This window comes from Parambassis ranga, chromosome 14, assembly GCF_900634625.1.
Source record: "Parambassis ranga chromosome 14, fParRan2.1, whole genome shotgun sequence".
Taxonomy (NCBI): domain Eukaryota; kingdom Metazoa; phylum Chordata; class Actinopteri; family Ambassidae; genus Parambassis; species Parambassis ranga.
In genome coordinates this window covers 17,385,650-17,401,593 of record NC_041034.1, presented here as the reverse complement: position 1 = coordinate 17,401,593, position 15,944 = coordinate 17,385,650, and the positions used below count along the sequence as shown (strand labels likewise).

The 15,944-nt window shown below is 40.9% G+C and overlaps 1 protein-coding gene across 11 annotated transcripts in view; it reads left to right on the top strand.

Annotated features, from left to right (window-relative positions):
- The window catches only part of auts2a (activator of transcription and developmental regulator AUTS2 a), a 241,271-nt gene that overhangs the window by 54,069 nt on the left and 171,258 nt on the right, over window positions 1–15,944 (top strand). The gene's annotated exons all lie outside the window — the stretch shown is intronic.

Sequence of the window (15,944 nt, the reverse complement as noted above, 5' to 3'; positions counted from 1 at the left end):
GCATTGTGGGATACATTGTGGGACACATGGTGCCCTATATAGGGTATATGGGAGTTTGGATACATTCTAAGGAGACTGGGATTTCTGTCTGACTATTTCAAACTAATGCTGCAAGCTGTTTTTTCTTGTATCAAATCTACCATCAAGGCTAATATATTCTTGCAGGGTGTTTGTACAGTTGACTGCTTAGTCTCAAAGCACTTAGGGGGGTATGTTTGGTCAGAGAGATGTAGCAGCTACTTTTTACATTCTCAGAATTTGCATCCAAGAATTGTTAGGCACCAAGGGCCACATGCTGCTTTTTTTTCACAGTCAGGCTTAGATGTTATGTTCAGATGCTCCTTAATGCACAGCCTTTTACGGGGCATTCATTAGTTCAACGTTATTCTTATTTACTTAGTTGTGGCATTGGCTTAGTGTTATCCTCTGCATGCACTGTTTAGCATTTGTAAGTTGATCAGTGAAACATGGTGAATATTCCTACAATGTTTGGAACATGATAACAAACATACCAAATTTGTTTAGTTATGACTACAAACAAGCACATCACATCTGAGGAATACACAGTCAGTCATCTGGAACACATTTCTGTGTTTCATTAAGTTAAATATGCATGAATGGATGCAGTCAAAAAGCTCTGGTAGTGTGAAATATAGCTTCCAAGTTCTGTGAGTATACATCCGTCTCAACATATTTTTGTGTGTAGCAAGGTGACAGGGTCACTAATAAATATTTATGATACTCTTGATGCAGTGGTGGTTTTCTGCCAGCAAGGACTATCTTTTACAGCACTACCTACTGTTTATACTCGCACGCTCACACACACATGAGCAGAGGCTCAAAAGGTAGAGCTTTGCTCATTCCCTGGAAAAGGGTTAGCCTTCTTGAGCTGCACATTCAAGGACATCTTTGTGTTGGTCACTGCAGGACAAGCTGACACATGGGAAAACAAAGACAGACACAGTATTTGCTTATAAATATGCACTGCTGACTCCACTGTGGGGGTGTTGTACTCTTTGGTTTTCTCTTTGACCTGTGGGTCATGCACTTGTAGGTTATGCTGTGAACTGTTAGTTTAATCTGATGATTGTTGAAGTTGTTTGTAATTATTAGTGTCTATGTTGTTAATTAATGGCCAGATATGTTGATTTTTAGGAAAATATTAATTCAAATGTTACATACCCATGCTTCTTGTAGCAGACAGTTTAGCAGTTGTGTGGAAGTGATTTGTTGTGTTTGCCCTCTGCTGCTGAATAGATGATCCCTCTAAGCTTGTAGTGAGTAGCAGTGTGAGTTTGTGTCCCACCTGCTTTTATTTTGACCAATTCACACAACAGAAAGTTTACAGGGGCTGTCTGATGCAGTATACAGCACTTTATTTATTGCCTTTGCAGCAGACCTGTGTGACGAGGGTAAACTCTTCAGTCTGTGTGTCATGTCTGTCTGTGTACTGGCTAATGGACAGATGGTGCTACCTGCCATTTTCAAGGTTCTTTTAACACTGCATGATTGACCACACAGTGCAGAAATGAACACATGGAAGAATGTGCAGCAAAGAATATTCCTTATATTCTGTTGTTGGTGTTGGCATATGTCTGTGTGGGATTCTTAGACAGGTGGCTGGGGTTTTATGTTTAAGTCATGAGGCCTAGTGAAGGCTGTTGGCAAAGGGAGTCCAGCTCTGATCTTCCAAGGACAGGCACACTGTTGGGTTGAATCAATTGCATTGGGTTTGTCACTAGTGAATACAGTAGTTCTTTTTAATCTTTATAAATATTCACAATTAAACATTTAAAATAGTATATATTCCAAATTATTAAATTAGTTTTAATAATATATTGCAGATTGCAGTCCGCTGGTCTGCAGGCTGTTTTATAGTTCTCAAAAAATATTTTTTGTTTCTTTCAAGATGCAGATCAAGCCAACAACCTAGATGCTGAATAACAACCGGATCTGTGACGCTTGATGACATATGCATAATTGAAAAGATCATCATCTGTGTTTTGCGCCACCCCTTTTTGTCCTCTTTTAGGAGAGCTGCAGAGTTACAGAGCAGAATTATTATCTTCTCCTTGGCCTCACTATAAATAAATGTTAAGCCATTGTCCTCTCACAAGGTTACATTTTAAATGTCAGAGGTCCGTCTCAAGGTGTAATTTCCCATTTAGAAACGCTACAGTCTGGAGACTGGAGTGTGCCCGTTATCAGCACTTTGTGTTCACTCTGACTCTAAGCAGAATGAGGAAAGGAGAGAGAAAGAGACAGAGAGAATTTGGTGTTGAATAAAGCAAGAGGTGCTTTTGTTCCCCTTCCAGCCAAGCTCACAGATTGCAGCAAATGTTTTCGATCTCTGGCACTGACCCAATGTACTGAGCTATGAGATATTGTAAGCTCAAGGGGGGAAAATAGAGAAATGTTTATAAGCGCCTCTGACATATCGCCTCACAGTGAAAAAGGAGCCTAGATAGAAGAAGCTTCAGTGGAGATAGATGAGAGTGCAGTAGCAAACCACAAATTATAGGACTCTCTCACTTTTCTCTTCTTTTATCATATTGAAAGGGGAACTTTTTCCTACCGGTATGTTTGTTGGGTTAATTGTCATGTGTGCCATATTGAATTACAGACAGTATAGTTTCTAGGCCATAGTTATAAAAAATTAAATCTACATGCCCAAGGTCGAGGAGTGTTGAAGTAAACATGGTCTGTGGTCAGTCAGCTTTAGGCAGTGTGTAAACTCTAAATCTTAGTGGTGAAAATAGTGTGAAGGTTTTTTGTCTTGACAAAATAAGGTTTTTAAAACAAACAAATCTCCTGCTACAGTCTATAATTAACTGTTGACTTCATATTAAGAAGAAAATATACCATACCATTTTTTATATTTTAATTAACTTATGAGCTTATTAACATGTGGAAGATGCCAGTGGTGAAGTTTTACTACAGTAAGGTACGGTTTGCATGTTCGTTTCTCAATGATGCAGATTTTGTCCAGTACTGATGTATGTGTGTGGTAAGTGGGTGTATTTTGTTCTGATGAGGCTCTGTTCTGGTCACTGATGTTGGAGTGGTGGCCTATGGTGTGTGGTGCTTTGTACAGAAGCTCTGGTGAACAGAGTGGCGTGCTGTGAGGCCCATCTGCTCTGTTGTGCTGGAGGAGAGGGGAGACAAGAAGTGTGGGGGGTGAGCAAGGAGGGCTTAGGTACCCCCCACCCCCCATATCTCAGTCCAGCCACCTGTCTGTCTGTCTGCTGATCTGTCTGTCTGTCTTACTGTTTTTGTTGTCAGACATCAAAGAGCACATATTGAATGTGTATATACTCGAATATTTGTTATGTATTTTCACCAAAATAGCCATAAATGTCTGGAGTTCAAGTTCAATTCTGTTCTTCTAAGGAAATACAATGCAGGCCCATTTCAAGAATGCACTACTTACAGATTGAAATGAATCCAATGAAATCAACTCCCCCACTTTATTAACACATTGGGATGCCTGTACCTGACAACAGTAAGAGGTGGACTTGACATGAATAAATCTAAGTGCTTGTGAGATGCACAAGTAACAAGATGTGTGTGATTCATAGAAACTCAAAGTGAGATACATGTAAAAAAAAAAAAGTAAATACATGTAAACTCATATTTCGTCTTTGATTCTACAGAGGTAGCATAAACACAATTTATAAACAAAGATTGATGTCATAGATACGGAACCTCATGTATAATGTGGTTAATAATATATAATGTAATCTTCATATTTGTACTATGTACCATGGTGATTTTGTGTGAACCTCCCATCACATTAAATGAAGCATGGATTAAGTGTGGCTCTGGCATTAGACACTGTCAGCTGGCTGTGGTGTTATATTGGCTCATAAAGCGGTGTAGTGTAATGAGGATAACAGCCCTTTTCTGTCACTGAGCAGACCACCCTGGTATCACTGGTAGAGCTACTTGGAACTAAGAGGAATCCTTTTACAAGCAATTCTCTAAAAGTAAGAGGTATTAGCTTTTACAAACATTCAACTTTACCTCAAACACTTTTTATGCTGTCTGTAGTTTTAACAGTCTTAAAGCCCATGTGGACATACAGGTGGCAGTGTGATTAATGCTGCACAATTCACTCCCTACCACTTATCAAGTTACCATTTGCAGCAGTAATTTAGGGATACATTTATCAACAATTGACTGGCATTCTAGCAATGGTAATGTGCTTTAACTGTGGCATTTCGCACTGTGGCAGACAAAAAACCAGGGCACTAAGAAGGCTGGCACACCTGTGCATGCACATGTGCTCATGCCTTTGTTGACCCTCCCAGACACTCACCACCATGACTGTATCACCAGCTGCCTGTCAAGTAATAAGATGAAATTTTGATGCATAACATGCTGTACTTCATAGTTATCTCCACTTGTCAGTCACACCTTTGTGTTTTGTGGTCTTTATAATGAGTCTCAGTACTAAGAAGAAATTGCTGAAGTAGTAATGCAATGCAATGTAAAGAGGATGTTTACTTGAGAAGCCAACCGTAGACCTTTGGTCTATAGCTTCTAGCTCCCTAAATCATCTCACTGGGTAGGTCTCAACTCCTCCTGCCCTGATGGAAAAGCTTTGCCGTAGGCCTGCCAGAGGCTGTGTTATCATTCAGCATCAGTCTCTTACCTGACTGAACCCTTACTTTAACCTGCTGATGGCTACTTGTAATAAGATAAAGCTAAAAGCACTAATGGCAGATCTCCTGGGCCTGTTATAGTGTGTCTGTGTGTAAATATTTGGACTGGAGCCCTAATTGTGGAGGAAGGGGGCAGGCTTTCATGCTTTTCAATCTGCAGTGAAAATGTAATATAATGTTCAGCTCTTTCAGCTTAGTGGGTCACCTTTAATAAGCTTATCCACTAAGCCAATGAGAGATTCGAAGAAAAGCAATGTCCTGATTGTCAGATAAGATGCTAAATCCATTCTGATGGGGGCCTTGGCTGCTGGGATGGTAATTGTCACTGTCACAGTGGCAGTTTATAGCACTGGATCAAGTCAAATCCAATCATGAAGGCTTGTTTTGTGGTCTTTGTGCCACTGAACAACCAGTTTTAATGGAACTTCGTACTTGGCAGGGCTGTGTGTAATTAGTGAGTAGAAACATTTTACGGCACTGCGTGTGTTACCATGGCAACACTTGTGTTTTGGCCTCTGTGTATGCATCTCTGCACAACTTCTTTGTACAGTACTGACAAGGATTCAAAACCTGGTCCCTTTACCCATTATACCCCCCCCCCCCCCCACACACACACACACTTTAGGCCCTTTGACATCACATTCATACCCTTGTTCCAATAGACACTAGACACATCCAATTGCCTGATCTGCATCTGTACTGTTGACTTATGTGTTTATGTTCTTCCATCAACGGTCTGTCTTTACCAAAAGTCCCTGATGCTGTTTGACAAGTCTAGGCCACCATGGCTTTGAAAATGTTTTTTTCACTCTCTTCCTGCTTGCTCTGCAGTGAGAAACGTTTTTCTTTTGAAGTGTCACTTTTCTCTTAGGGAGGACGGGCAATAGGAGGTAAGGGGTTGGTCTATCCGCTTGCATGACTGTTAAACGGAGTCATTTCATGCTCTGCACTTATTCAGTGGAAAAGTGTCTAGCTGCTGTTGAAAGACTGAACACATTTGCTCTCACTAGTGACTGTCCAGCCTGATGCTGGATCTCACTCTTGACAGCCCTCACAATAAATTTGTAAAAAATGAAGTGGGTGCACTCTGTGTTGGCCACTTAAACCCCAGACCCACCTCAGCTGTCAGTCGGTGCTTTCCAGTAGGCTGTAGGTGTTTGAAGAAGCTTTATCATGGCTGTCCAGCCCCTCTCACAGGCAGCGCACTCCAACACAGCCGTCAGAGTTGTGTCTAATCTAATCTACTACTGTTTACAACACAGGTTTACAGATCACCACTCAGATAGTTCAAGCCCATCTGGATTTGGAAATTTCTTTTCAACCTACTTTGTTTTTTTGCTCCCTTGCAACACCATGTGAATGTATTCATTGCTTCTCTCTGCATTTTCTTGATTCTGTTAGATAAAAGAAAGCAGTTTTGTCTTTTGTATGAGAAGCTGAAAAGAGAAATTCACATAATAGGGCTTGTCATCATCTCTGTATGTGTGGTAGGGGACACACACCCAGTTTAGTGCAGACAGTTGTGCCATGTTTCTTTTGTTTTTTTGCAGACACAGTGCGCCTAGATTTTGCAATATATCATAAATTGTCCTAATATAGTTTACAATTTTCTAATGTAGCTGTTGTTAAACACTTAACCTGCAAAACATAATAGACTATAACACACTATATGCGCTACACACACACACTGGGTCCCCCTATGTTTCAGTACACTAATACACTTAAAGTGTACAATTGCCCATGCCCACTTTTGCAGCCCTTCAATGCATTCAATGCATTCAATGCACCCACTGCAAAGGCAATTGCTTTGTAAATTTAAATTAAGCATCTCGGATTTAGCTGTGCACATATATTGACCTATACTGTACAACATCCATCATAGGTGTGCCTGGAATATACCACATCTTTCGTACTCCTCCTACGTGTCTTGCCTTTGCTACACTTTGTTGCCCCCCATAAAACACGAGGTCAGGGAGCAGGTGCTGGCTGGGAAAGTGGAGTATTTATGGGAGCACCAAAAGCTCATGGAATCAAATATTCCCATGTGGGGGCAACCCTGACTGTGAAAGTATCTCCAGTTTAGGGAAAGACATAGTGGGGGCTGGTATTTACCCAGCATGTGCCCCACACAGCCACTTTGTTCCAGCCCAGCTTCATCCATGACCGCCTGTTGACCTTCTCCCCCACTAACTGTGTCTGCCTGGTGACTGAGACTCTGGCTAACACACCTAGCTTTTTTAGGTCTTTTGAAAGTGTTGAAATAGATCCTTAGAGACTCCTTTGAACTGCCCTCTTTTCCCAATGCTTATTCTTCTTAAATGTACTCTCGCAGGACTTTTTTGAGTTAAGAAAATATTGTAGGGACAGCCTCCTCTCACAACATTCAAATCCAGTATGTTTGAAATTTTAGGATGGTCAGTAATGTTTCTTGACATCTCATAAGTAAAGGTATTTAAAACTAAAGTTTTGACAATACAGTAAATTTCCGTCCTGCTCCACTTCGACTAACTCATAATCAGTTTATAACCTCCCCCCTTTTGTTTAAAAAAGCAATGTGAGCGTTTGTGAGAACTGTGAGCGTTTGCTCTCAGCCTTCTTTCTTACAATTTAATCAATTTATTTTTTATTGCTTTAAACCAAAACCTCTTAAATGTGTGACAAGTCCTATTTATGACTCCAAACTTGGAATATGAACCCATGATGAGCACTTGAAGCCTGCATAAGTAGTCCTTCGCCATGCAGGAAATGTGAGCAAGGCTTTTAATGACTTTGGTGAGCAATGGCTGTAGGAGAGGAGGAATATCTGAAAGCTCATATTTGCATGTGTTGAGTCATTGAAAGTCCTTATCTCTTTTTGCCTTTTATCAGATCCACATTCCCTGACAGGGGAAAAAAGGAACGACAATTTCCCTCTGTTCCCTTGTACCTCATTTCTCTCCTTTTAATAACATGATAGGCCATATCCTCTGAGTAATTTGGAGGATATGGAGTTAAGTTATTCTTAGTAAATTGTCTACAATGTTGGATTACTCTCAGCCCATTGTTATGTAAGTTAACGCAGTGTGAAATTGTGTGTAAACAGCAGAGTAATGTTGACAGGGTATCTGCTGTGTTTGATGAGAGCCCAATTATTATAACTGTTGCATAACTACTGCATGCCATCTCCCACCTAATTGTATGTTATTCTTAGTGACAGTCATGTGACAACAGATCATGTACTGAAAAAGATCCATAAGAGAGGTGCTGCAATTTGAGCAACACTTCCACGTCGTCGTATTAGTCTGTGTTGATTTTTGATAAATGAAAGGGTTGATCCTTTGATTCCTTGCATACACCGAAGACCTGCTGGTCTCAGGGTCAGACAGCTACTTTCATCCATTATTTGATCCATTATGTAGTAGAGTAGAGTTAACTCTTCCAAATGCACACAGCTTATAATTTGATAAACAGGGTTAGAGAAAGAGGAGAGCTGTCTGGTTCTTCCATTTTGCGAGCAGCCCCCACTTTAAATTGAGCTATAAACTCTGCCGCAGTAGCTGGGAATAGCAACGACTAAGGAGAATTTTTTGCATTAGGTTTGCATGGCAGAGGTCTACATGTCTTGTACTTAAAATGTGTTCTGTATAGGGCTGGGCAATATAAACCAAAGCTTTTAGCTTGACCTTTTGTTTAGAAGAGTAATATCCGATATAGATCTACATTACTATATGTTTTTTTTTCCTATAAAGTTACAACAAAAAGACAGTTCCAAGTCAGAGATTCTGCATGCTCCACATACACACATACACATACACATCATACATTTCTTCACACAATACACAAGTTATTCTTCTCCTTTATATCCTTTTATATGTAGGCAGTTCAGAAGTGAAGCACAGGCAGGTCTATGTTCACCTCTGCTGCACTTGTTGTTTGAATTTTAGTTTACAGGGGCAGTGAAACGTTGAGACAGACAGGGTGAGTAGAATACAATGATATATATTAAAATACAGTTTAGTGTGAACTGCCGCCAAGCTATTGAACTTGAACACTGTATAGGTATGTCTGCCCAATGATTTCTGTGTAAACTTATGTAGAGATAATTACTCGCATATGGATGATAACAATGGTGCTATGTGAATGGGAAGGCAGGCAGAATCAGCACTGCAGGGTTTTAACACAGCACCCATGAGGAAACCCTTTTAGAACCATTATTCATTCATTATCAAGACTGCGTAGTCCATTATAGCATTACAGCAGCTACAAAGTGAGCACAAATGCTCTCATCTCACTGTCTACAGCAACTTGTTTCAGCTCCTCTTGGGCAATCACCAGCCAGTATACTCCCTCCAGTAAGTCCTGGGTCAGCTTGGTGCCCAGTGGGCATTCTTATCACCACCTCAAATAGCTCCTCTACATGAATATTTGTCCAAAGTTCTTTACCAAGACACATAGATTGACTGGTACATCAAGAGCTTTGTCACTGATACAGTACAGTGATTTCATTGCTGCAGAAGCAATAGTATGTTGAACATTTTTTCAAGCACAAATCCCAAGATAGCATCCATTCCGCTGAGACAGATTTCTTCCCCTTTATTTAAAGGAAATACTATCTTTTTTCTGGGAGAGAACCAGGCCTGGGAGTTAAAGTTTATCCACATGGCATGATGAAGATTACATGTAGCAGTCTAACCCAAGCTCTAAGTGAAACTATTTTTGGTGTATATTGATATAAAGAAGTCATGAATAAGACACTTATACTGTAGGATGGATATATTATGAGGCACTTTTTGGGAAAACTATTTAGTTCGAAGTATGAATGTGTGAGGAGGATTGCTGGTGTGTGAGAGGTTTTATGGTTAATGTCACTGGCTTGCTTTTATTACTTTAATGCTGCTCAGCTGTAGAGTAACCATTGAGTTTGAACTAATGTTTACATATCTACAAAGGAGTGCAGTTGTATCTTGACATATTGACTGGCTGCCCTGTATTTCCCCCTTGAGTAATGACCATAGCACCATGGCAACAGCAGCTTAGCAAAAAGACAAAGTAAAGGACCAGAGCCTGCCGGTTATTTCCCAGCCTACTGTTCCAATTTCATGGCGGGGATGAACAAGCTGTTGTGATATGGAAAGTTAAGCCAGTTATGAGAGCCTTACGTCTGCCAGATAACATCAGAACACATCCATTGCATGACATGCACTCAAAATGCAAACATTCCAATCACACATTCAGCTCTGTGCACTGCACCCCCACTTGAACAGACAGATCTCAAGTGGGAAGGGGATAACAATTATTGTCTCTTGACCTTGGGCTCAGCTCCTACTGCTCCTGCTGCTCTTTCATGACACAACACATGCATCTTAACCAGATCTATTTGGCAACCCGACTTAAGCAGGGATGCAGTGTAAAAGGAGTGGAATTGATCTCTTAACCTTACGCTATATGAACAAGTAGAGCTCAAGAACACAGCTGCATACTGTCAGAATAACTGGAAGGACTTCAGAAGTCACAAAAATCATAGAGTTGCATGTCTCACACTGTCAGACTCCATCAAAGTCTGATGTTCAGTTCACTGAAAGTGTTTTATAGGGTGAATGTGAAGATACAGTCAGTGGCTCTTGTGCTTGCTCAGATTCATGTTGATCAGAATAAACAAGGGGTTAGTAAAATCGGTTTACTCTCAGATATGGCCCAGATGGAGATGGTTTCTTTGAGGAACCCGTAGGGAGGGCCAGACCTGGTCCTCCTCTTTTCCCTCCCTGTCCTCCTGACAGTGCCAGCTCTTTGCCACCCCAGGCTGAGGAGGTGGCAGCTCCAGCCTGGTTTTGCTGTCACCCCAGGGCAGGGAGCGAAAAATAGCCTTCTGACTCTGTCTCATCTGCCACTGGCGGGGAATGGGAATTGTTTTTATTGCTTGCTTAAAAAACATTTATACACCCTGCATCCCTGCTTCAAACCTGCAGTGCAACTGTATTCTTGCACATTAATTGATTCACATGCAAATATAAACAGACAATTAAAAGACTTTTAAGTTATGAGTGTATGAAGTTATTGAACCGTTTTTTCTGCGCCCGCACTACCATCACTAATATCATACAACTTTCTATTCAGTGAGAATCCCTTCACCGTGAATTTGACTCGATTAAGTAGCCACGTGAAACATCATTATATGGTTTCCTCGAATAAACACAGCGTGTCTAGACCACAGCCTCTCCCAGACACAGACTTCAGTAGCTGCCAGGAAAGACTGAATAATTGAAACAGTAAAAACAGTACTGCAACAGTACACCGACAATGGGTCCACTCTGTGTGTCTATCCCTTGCTTTGTCTGGTATTTTTAAATGAGAGAACTGGACTTAGTGGAATGAGTTGCATGCGCGGGTGTTTTGTGATGTGCTGGCACCCTCTGCTGCTAGCTAAGGAGAATGCTTTGGACTGCAATTGTGGAGGAATCTGATTAAGGATGTGCTCTCCTTTTACCATCGGATGTTCACTTGAATACTGTCTACCTTTTTATTTATTGTTACAGTTGGCAGGGGTGACCTATGGTGTTCAGTTCCACAGGGCGGTGACAAAGACTTGAGTCAATTCTAATGTAAACAAACCAGACACCCCGGGGGAAAAACAGCGAAACAACACCTGCATTCTACCACAAGAACCTGTATGAGTTTCATACGTTTCATCACAGCGGCACATGCGCTAGGCATAGGCACTCTCATACACATTCTATGTCTCTTTTACTTCCTTATCTCAAAGCCAATTTACTGTGATGCTCTGTGATGCAGGGGAACCAGTTGGCGATAATGAAGCTAAAATAAGTAGAGCTTATTATACAGTAGGACACACAAGCTATGCATGGCTCTCTCCACTCAGCAGTCATCTTTCCAGCAAAAATATGCCACTCTGCAGGGATTGACTCACAGGGACACAGCCTTGTTAGTGTAGAAGGCTTAAGCACCATGTGTGTTTCCGAAGCCGTCTGATTCTGCAGAAAAAAACAGATATATATCTGAATGCCACACTTCAGAGCTAACTGGGTATAATGAGCAAAAAATGTTGCGGTCAAAAGCTACATTTTTTGATTGTTGTCTGCTGCTGCTGCTGCTATCTTCCTGTTTACATATAGTGTAGCACCAATAGGTGTGAACAGATGCACTAAATAGTTTTATTGTTTGTTATTTATTATTAACAGGATTACTTGCTTGACAGTTTTCTGAAATGACAGTAATACACTAATAATCCACAATGTTATGCACATATTGTTTACATGTAACTGAAAAATACATCTTTGTTAACTTTTATGGTCAGATGTGAGTATTTACTGAATGGGGAGTTCAAAACAACAATTATACTTGCAATAAATCACTTACTGCAGAAAGATATATGTTTACATAAACAACTTTTGTCTGGTCTGGTTGCACCTGTCTGACTGTCACAGACACCATATCTTTACCAGCAGTTTTGTGAATCAATAAAAAAAGGACATGATTTTTTTCTTTACTGTCATTCCAGAACCTACAATATAGTGCAGTAAATGTACACATCAACCTTCACTTTAATGGGTTAAAGTAACCGTGATCAATTTTAATGACCCCCCTACACCCCCAAATGGTATTTCAGATCACTTTGATATACCCCCCCCTTCAGTAGCCCTTAACCTTGATTCAAGTGTCTTTGAATCACTGCTATCTCTTTGAGTTGACCTGCTAAGAGCCAGGGTGAAGATTCCTGCTTTGATGCCTTCATTCTGCATCTTCTGCTTCTCCAACTTGCCTCCAGCTATACAGTACACACACACAAACTGTCAGAAGGTATGCTGGAGAGAGGCAAGAACACAGGAGGCTGTTATGTTTATCAGGGAACATATTGAGTGCAAGTATGTGTTTGTGTGTGCATGTGTTGGTGTGTTCCTAAACTGAGCTCTGTAAGAGCAGTCTGAGTCATAGGCCACATACAGCATATCTCTCTTCCTTTCCCTGTTCTTCCCCATCCCCCACACCCTTGATGCATTTTCCCCTGTCAATGCTACACATGTAGTTCACAGGTTACAATCAATAATTTGTGCTCTCCACCCTTTTCAAAGAAATGTAGCCCAACATTCACCAACCCACAGTTAAGGCTGTTGCTAAGGAGCAAGGGTAATGGGATGCAGTCTATTTTTCAGACATGTTCTAAAGTTTTTAATGGGGCCGCTCCCACATAAGAGCCCCTTCGTGGATTTCAGTAATGGGCAGCAGAATGAGCAGACATCCTCTACATGCTCTAGAATCATGAGTGTGATAGCTTGGAGGTCATTATCCTCTGGCCCCATGCTGACTTATCCTCTGCCACAGAGAGGGAACTGCAAATGGTTTTACTGCCTCTTCCTTTGCTGCAACAACTGAGTCAATGCTGTTCAGAATCAAATAGATATTTACCTACCTTACTGCAGGGGTGAGCTGGTAGAATCTGTCACTGTAACCTTTAAATGTTACATCTAAAAATATATGCATTATATCATTATTAACTTTGTGGTTACTTGTCGAGAGATGTTCGGGTATTCAAAGTCACTTAGTTTATTAAAATTTTGAACCCCTGCTGATTTATATGTTTGCCCACTAACAAAGAAATAATCAGTCTGTAATTTCAATGGTAGGTTTATTTGAACAGTGAAAGACAGAATAATAAACAAATCCAGAAAAATGACCTAGCTGAGGGAAGGAGATCTTAACCTAAGATTTAACGGTACATGGCCCCATCCATCCTCCCTTTGATGTGTTGCAGTTGTCCTGTCTCCTTGGCAGAAAAACACTCCCAAGCATAATGTTCCACCTCCATGTTTGACAGCAGCATTCCTCCGCCAAACCTGGCGAGTTGAGTTAATGCCAAAGAGCTGGATTTTGGTCTCATCTGACCACTTTCTTCCTCTGAATCATTCAGATGTTCAAAGGTAAACTTCAAACGGGCCTGTACATGTGCTTTCTTGAGCAGGGGGACAGTGCGGGCACTGCAGGATTTCAGTCCTCCATGGCGTAGTGTGTTACCAACTGTTTTCTTGGTGACTTGATGAGATCATTGACCGTTCGCATTATCAACTCCACGAGGTGAGATCCTGCATGGAGCTCCAACTTTAGGGAGATTGGCAGTTAATTCATTTTTCTTCCATTTATGAATAATGGCACCATCTGTTGTCACCTTCTTACCCAGCTGATTGGAGATGGTCTTTTAGCCCATTCCAGCCTTGTGTAGGTCCACAGTCTTGTCCCTGACATCCTTGGAAAGCTCTTTGGTCGTGGCCATAGTGAAGAGTTTGGAATCTGGATTGATTGACAGCTTCTGTGGACAGGTGTCTTTTATACAGGTAACAAGCTGAGCAGGCTCCTTACCTGTATAAAATACACCTGGGAAAAGAAAGCTTGCTGATTAATCGCGGATCAAATACTTATTTCATTCATGGAAATGTGAATTAATTTATAACTTTTTTGAAATGTTTTTTTGTTGATTTCTTTTCTCTCACTGTTCAAATAGGCTAGTTAAATAATAGACTGATCATTTCTTTGTTACTGGGTGATGAAGAATCTCAGTCACATTCCTGTACACCCTCTATACACCTTCTGTTGTCTGCCTCATGTTGGTTAATATACATCCTTTGTTATATTGTCACAACTTAACCACTGGGGGGTCCCAGTGGTTAAGGCAGTGTTTCCACCACTCCTGCATGTGGTTAAATGTCCACTTGCTTCCCTTATCCTGCCCCCTAGAGGTGAGGGTGAGAGATCTTTGGCACCGACCCACACATGATGTTTTCCACAGTAGTGGCAACTTCAGTGCCAACCTCAGGCTTAGGTTGAACATGTGCTCAAAGATCACACACAGCTGTTCTGCACAGGACTTCAGAAGCCTAGCACTGATGCCATTGTTAACAGAATCAGTTAATTATATGTATTGATAAATTAAGTAATTGCATGACTAAAGACGTTTGGAAATTAAAGTAGATATCTTAGCCAATAAAAAAGCCTGTTTGGAGAGTACTGTGCAATAGTCATAGTCACTGTGAGTGCAAAACATACATACATATACAATTCATAACATATCCAACCCACTTAAGCTTCTAATTATGATGCTGCTTTCTTTTCTGTTCTTGTGCCTAATCTCACATAACACACAACACACACATACAGGTAGATGCACTGCAGTCATGTGAGGATTTGGAGACATGGGTCATGTTCCAAGTTTCTGAAGGTCATCAAGGTGCTGCTTCATATGAGGGGATTAAAGTGCAGTTATGGTTTCACAGCTTTCACCACATACACTATTAATCTTTCAATGGTCTTTTGTTTTCATTTTAAATTAGTTATTTGTCAGATTTAAAAAAAAAAAAAAAACGTACAACCGTACTTCACATAATGCAGTGGATTATATATGTGAAGTCAACTAGCAGATATTATCAGCTGTCCACTGCTGGTTATTTAACACTGCAAAAAATCCAGTCTACTGTAATTGTAATAGGATTCAGATTCAATTGTTGTCTTTATGTTGACATTCAGCTCTTTATGCTGCTTTGACCAAATAGTGTTTTGCACCACAGTGTTTTGGATGCAAGTACTTCTTTTGCTTTTTACCTCTTGAAAGTTCCAGGCAACACTTTTTCCCCTGGTAATCTTTCAGATGTGTTGTTGCCTGTGGTGCATATAAGAGACATTGAGGCTCTGTCTGGCATCAGTCAACTCTGCTGCAGTCCAGCTTACACTCCACTTCTAGCCATCCTGTTTCTGAACATTTGACTTAAAACCTCCCACACACCACTCGACCTGTCCCTAGTCTCACTTGTCTGTGAACAATTAGTCTGTTTATCTCTGTTTCCTGCATTCATCTGATCCATCTGCTGACCAATGCTGGGGCAGCTGGGGTTGTAGGCTGCTTCCCCTGTAGAAGAGAGCTGAGGGTGAATGCGTGCAAAGGAAGGGAGGAGGTGAACTGAAACATTATGGGGCTGGCATTGACTCATGCATCTGAAAGTCATTGGGACACAGAATCATTTCCCCTCCTTTTCTCCTCCCTGCTTCTCTGTGGAGCCTAGTTTTCCCTCCTTAACCAAACCTTTGTCCAAATTGCCTGCTGACTTGTTTAGAAATGAGTTCCAAATGATGTCCTGGCTCAGGACTCAGAGTGTATTTTATGTATGTGTGTGCAAATCTCTATTTGCATGCTGGTATCCACCTGTAGTTATCTCTGCAGGCTTGTTTCAAGGTCATGAATACATGTAAACACAACACATCATGGCACTTGTGCAGGAATTTGCTTTACACAAAACATAT